The sequence below is a fragment of the Nannospalax galili genome, unplaced genomic scaffold (genome assembly GCF_000622305.1).
Source record: "Nannospalax galili isolate Female #2095 unplaced genomic scaffold, S.galili_v1.0 scaffold1805, whole genome shotgun sequence".
NCBI classification, from domain to species: Eukaryota; Metazoa; Chordata; class Mammalia; order Rodentia; family Spalacidae; genus Nannospalax; species Nannospalax galili.
This window is the reverse complement of record NW_008352317.1, coordinates 7,150-13,509: the sequence shown is the minus strand read 5'-3', so window position 1 is coordinate 13,509 and position 6,360 is coordinate 7,150.

Here is a 6,360-nt window from a genome sequence, read left to right as displayed (position 1 = left end):
ATGCAGTTGGGTTTTTTGTATTTTGTTTTTGGTCTTTTTGAGATAGGGTCACCCTGTAGCCCCAGCTGGCCTGGAACTTGCTTTGTAGGCTGGGCTGGCCTTGAACTCACAAGGGATCCTCCTGCCTCTCCCTCCCAAGTGCTGGGATTAAAGATGTGCCCCCCAGTGTTATTATTTTTTTAATAAAAATTTTAACACATTTTTAAAGTGCATGCAAACATTTATCTTCCTTTTTTCTTTGTGTATTTGCATGTGTGTGTGTGTCTAGGCCATAGTTCGATGCTGGCATCCTCATCTGTAAATCTCTGTCTTATTTTCTGAGACAGGCTCTCTCACTGAACCTGAGCTCACTGATTTAATGAGGCCAGCTGTCCAGCAAGCTAAAGGGATCCTCCTGTCTCTGCCTCCCCAGAACTGAGATTGCAGGCACCTATCACTATGCCCAGCTGATAATTGAGTGCTGGGTATCTGAACTCATATCCTTATGCTTGCAAGGCAAGCACTTCACTTATTTATGGATATCCCTGTTTTCCTTCTGTAAGAAACACAAAAAGGGGGTTTTAGAGATGGCTTAATGGGTAAGAGTGCTTATAATCCAAGGGTGAGAACCCAAATTCAGATTCCCAGCCTCCATGTAAAAAGTCGGGTGTTTCTACACATGTGATTATAACCCCAGTGCTGTGGGAGGCAGAGACAAAAGGATCACTGTGCATTTGGTGGCTGCCAACAAGCCCCCAGGTTCAGTGAGAGACCTTGTCTCAAGAGAATAGAGTGATAGAGCAGGACACCTGACAGTGTCTGCATAGGGATGTGCACCTCCCTCACATGTACACATGTAACACACACACACACACACACACACACACACACAAACACACTGGGTTTTCCAGTGAGTCCCTCGGTGGATGTCTACAGTTACTGTGTCTCTGCTGAGTCCACTGGCTCAGCTCTGCAGCTGCTTCACAGCTGTCAAGTAGAATTCTGCTTCCTGAGGCCAGAGGCCACTCCAGTCTCCGATTTAAGGCCTTTTGAGCCTCAGCCCCGCCCTCAGAACAGCCCAGCCCAGAGGAGAGGTTTGTCCATAAGAAGGGGACAGATGAACCAGTGCTTAGCACTTGTCCTGCCCCAGAAGTCCCCAACTGTCTCACGAGTGCAGATTGTATCCCTGGAACCTCCAGCACAGCACACAGACACTTTGAGAGCCCAAGCTAGAGCTCCTGGTGTCTGCTCTCAACCCTGTCCATCCAGGTCCCAGGAAAACAAGGATCTGTTCTTTCCACAGACTGCCTGCCCCCCAAGCTATCTCTCAACTTGGTTTGGAAAAGTAGAAATTGTAAAAAAGATGATATTGAGGAAGGGGTGTGGTCAAAAGTGACATGAGAGCAGAAAGGAGTCTGCAGGGGCGGTGGAAGGCTACAAGGTGAGGGGTGCAAGGTAGGGAAGTAGAGCAGGGGGAAGAGAATGAACAAAAACAAATTTTCTTCTGAAGATTCCATAATGAAACCCAATGCTCTGTATGCTACTTAAAAAGTTAAGAGAGTGGAGACATTCTCTGTTGGGTTGATGGTTTCTCATCTTCTTGATGTTCTTTATATTTGGTGGGGATAAGAAGAGGTAGAGCCTACTCTCAAGGTAGGGGAGTAATGGGAGGTAGATCCCCAGTCCACACACAAAAGCAGGGATCATGTCTATTGCCCACAAAGTGGAGCTGGGGTCCAGCCATGTGGCATATATTTTTTCCAGAAGGAAGAGAAGATTCACGATAGGGATCAGGCAGTTGTTCTCAGGCCACTGAGTCCTATGAGTTACATCTGAGGGACAGCTCAGGCCAGCATCAGAGAACTGGGACCCTCATCACAGCCTTGTATTTTCATCACAATGAGCTTCTGAGAATGGGGCAGGGGTGATGGCATCCCAGCAGGTCCTTCTTCTTCCTCAGCTTTCTGGATGCTTCCTTTCAACTCTACATGCGCCAACATTTCATGTTTACTTGTCCCCCTCCTCTACCAGTGATAGTCATATATGTCGATGCCCAACTTTTAAAATGGGTGCCGCTGGGGGTTGGGGTGGAGGGTGGGAGCAGACGATCCCTTGGGTTCGCTGGCCAGTCTAGCTTCCTCAGGCGAGGCCCAGGTCCCAGTACCAGACCAGGTCTGGAGGGCGGGAGCAGACGATCCCTTGGGTTCGCTGGCCAGTCTAGCTTCCTCAGGCGAGGCCCAGGTCCCAGTACCAGACCAGGTCTCAGAAGGACAGGGTGGCCAGTGAGGACGACTCCCAAAGTTGCCTCTCTGTCCTCCATCGGCAGGGTCGCACACGTACACACATTCACGCAAAGTGAGTCATCCACTTTCTGGGCGGGTGTTAAACGAAAATGAAGGCAGCTGTCACTACACACAGCTGTCACTGCCTGCCCCTCACGTTCGCGGTACTTCCAGTCAGGGAAGAATGCGGGCGGCTGGAGTCGCCCAAAGATGACGTATTCCAATACAAGGGGCAGGCGGGGGGCGGGGCCTGCTCCAGGGCGGGGGTGAGACCGAAGCGCGTGCCCGCGGACGTGGGAGGCTGGAGCCTCGCGGGGCGGAGCTGCAGCGTTAGCCGCCTTTGCGAGCGTTGTGTCCCGGGTGAGGTCTCCAGACAGCCAGCCGGCCTGTTGACACTGCGGACAGCGGGGTATGAGTGCTGACTCCGCGGACCACGGTGGAGTAGCTGGCCCCGTTCGCGACACGCGCGGCTCCAGCCTCGGCGTCTCGTCTGCAGCCCGCGTCGCCACTGGCGCCGCCGCCCGAGCCGCAGGCCGCCGCTGACCGTGGAGCCCATGAAGGCGCGGGCACCGCCACCGCCCTCGCGGCGTCGCTGGCGTCCCGGAGCGCCCCGAACCTGCACGGGCATGGCGGCGGCATGAGTACGGTCGTGGAGTCGCCGCGGGAGCCGGGGAGGACGGCGGCGGCTGCGCCTCCGGAGGCGGCAGGCATGCCCCAGAAGCGTGCGGACTCGCAGGTAGCTGCCAGCCGAGGGGTGAGTTCTGACGGGGCAAGTGCCGGGGCTGGCCGGGCCGGGCCGGGCCGGGCAGGGCGTGGGCTCCGCGGTGCCGCTTTGCGGCAGCTCCTAGGCAGGCTGCGGGAGATCGGCTTATTGTTTCTAGAGCCTGGAGACCGGGCACAGAGCAGCTGTCACTACACACAGCTGTCACTGCCTGCCCCTCACGTTCCCGGTACCTCCAGTCCAGGTAAAATGCGGGAGGCGTGGAGTCGCCCAAAGATGACGTGTTCAGATGCAGGGGGCAGGCCGGGGCAGGGCCTGCTCCGCGGGCAGGGCTTAGACGGTGGACTTGCGAATCGGGAGTCTAGCGGGGCGGAGCTGCGGTGGGAGCTGCATTTGAGCAGCTTTGTGTCCCGGGTGCGGTCTCCAGACAGCCAGCCGGCCTGTTGAGACTGTGGACCACAGTGGAGTAGCTGCGGGCCGCCAAGGGGAAGCTGTGGTCCCTAGACCTAGAGGGAACAAGCTGAGGCCAGTACCTGACGGTGAGATGACTTTGACAGCAGCACTGGAAAGCTTATTTTCATTGGCCTCAATTCACAGGACAGGCCTTAGCAGTGGCACCCAGGCGTCTTATGGTGGGCAACTTGACCACAACATGGGGCCTGTCGTTTCTTCAGTCTTAAGTATAAAAAAATTTTGGGGGGCAGTGTCTGTTTAGAACCTAACACATAGAAAATGTTGGATTGAGTTGAGTACAAACTGTTGCCACCGTGGAAGTTTTCTCAAAGAGAAATACATGCAGTCTTTTTTTTCGATTTTTAAGCATGCATATCAAATTTTAGTTAAAGTGTACTAAGCAGTTACGTGTGATGTGTGTGGCTACATGCGGTGATGTGAATCCCCATTTAGTGGAGTTGGGAGAAGGCTGAAGTAGCGAGCCTGGAGACCGGGCACAGAAGATGAAAGTAACTCGGGCGCCGCAGAGTTCTCCATCCCGTCAATTGACGCAGTCCTCGGGGCGCAGTTTTTGGTGCACACCCGCTTAGATACTTGTGTAGGGCGCCCTTCAAAGCACCCTTCGCTGCGTCTACTCAGTAGCCGGCCGGGAAGCTGGCGGGGAAGGGGGCGCCGCCTTTCTGCTCCTTCCGCCTCTGGGCTGCAGAGGCCTGAGTGGTCGGCCAAGGGGAAGCTGTGGTCCCTAGACCTAGAGGGAACAAGCTGAGGCCGGTACCTGACGGTGAGATGACTTTGACAGCAGCACTGGAAAGCTTATTTTCATTGGCCTCAATTCACAGGACAGGCCTTAGCAGTGGCACCCAGGTGTCTTATGGTGGGCAAGTTGACCACAGCACGGGGCCTGTCGTTTCTTCAGTCTTAAGTATAAAAAAATTTTGGGGGGCAGTGCATCCTCATGGACCAGATACAGCTTTTTGTCCTCGCCTTTGCATCCCTCGGGTTCATTTTCTCAACATTTTTTGACCCCGGTCCGTTAAGACCCTTGTTACCATCAGTCTGCTGTTCGCATTGCTGGTTAGTGAGTTTCAACATGTTACTGTGATCGTTAGTGCTGCCATTTGTTTTCCACTGGTTGCCTATGTCTTAGCATCTTGGCCTAGTGATTAGGGAACCATGCTTGGAATTCTAGTTTCCATCTTTATTACCTGTGTCACGTTGGGTAACTTACATAACTTTTCCTGATAATAGTGTTTACCTCATAGGTTGTGAGGGTTGCTGCAACCTGGTGCCTAGTAAGCCCAAGTAAATACTAGGTGATGTTACTCTTAATGTTTTGTATGTGTGATTTTTTTTTCTTTTGTGTGCATAGTATATGTGCGTGGTTGTTCATGTACGTGCACATGTATATTGTGCACGTGTGTGGTAGAGGTCCATGTAGGATATCTTTCCTCTGTCTGTCTCCACCTTATTATTAGTGTGTGTGTCTATAATGTATGTGTGGGATAAGATGCTCAATGGTGCAGCTCGTGTATAGTTTGGGGAGTCTGTTCTGTCCTTCCACTGGGCTCTGGGGCTCAAAACACAGGCCTCAGGCTTCCACGGAAGGTATTTTTGCCTGCTGAACAATCTCACTGCCCTTCCACTGTATTTTTTGAGACAAAGTCACTGAAACTGGAGTTCATGGATTGGCCATTAAGGTCCAGGGATTAACCCCTACCCCTTCCTGTGTTAGGGTTACAGATACACAACATCTTGCCCAGCTTTTTATGTAGATGCAGGGGATCTGAACTCATGTCCGTATGCTTACATGACAGGCACTTCACTGAGTGAGCCATCTCCGCAGCTCCTGTGAAGTTTGAGTGGTCATAATATACATTAAATGCAAATGTTTTAAGTATGTTTTGTATTGTGAGAAAAAACTAACCCTCTATCTGGAATGTTGAGCTGACACCCAAGGTAGTCGAAGATGCCGGTTATTCAATATCCCAGTGCTCTTTAGTTTGTACTAAAAAAAGTGATAATAGTAAGCAACAACTTAATGCTGCTATGTTTTTTTATATGTTTCACACTTAAAAATGAGATGAAATATATGATGGTTAATTTCTGTGGTCAATTTGATTCATGAGAAACACTCGGGATTAGTGAGGCCTACTTTTGAGTATGTCTATGAGGGTATTTCCAGAGGTTTAATTGAGGTGGGAAGACCCACACTGAGTGGAAGGAGGGCTCCCGGGCTAACCGTAAAGAAGAAAGTGAGCTGGACACCAGCATTCACTTCTCTCTGCCTCCTGACTGTAGATGTAATGTAACCAGCTGACTCACACTCCTGCTGTACTTCCCCACCATGATGGACTGTACCCCCAAACTGTGATTCAAAATAAAGCCCACTTTCCTTCCTTAAGTTGGTTTGTCAGCTATTTTGTCACAGCAGTAAGAAAAGTAGTTAATTCTTTATCCACTTATTTAACTAGTTTTTCTTTTTTTGTACACGTGTTTTTGTTTCTCTTGAATAGACTCATATGTAAAAAAAATATTGTAAGGTTATGTTGGGATTTTATAACCTGCAAGCCTGTTTTCCAGAGTCTGTCGTGTAATCTATCATTCCTGAGGCAGTGTGAAAAGGGTCCACTTTCTCCACATCCACAGTAAAACAGACACACCACGTAGTGGTGTCTGTTTAGTCATTGCTCTATTGAAAGCGAATTATCACAGATTAAACTTGGATTTCCCTGATTTTGAACTTGTTTTCATGGGCTTAATTTCCATGTATGCATCTTCTTTCACGAAATATCTATTCTGAGTTGTTTGTCCACTTCAATTTTTATTTTTGCCTTTTTATAAAGTTTTTGAAGTTATGTATTCTAAGTTATTTATGAGGCATCTATTATATCCAATTCTGTTTGTGTTTTCATTCTTTGAACAGTG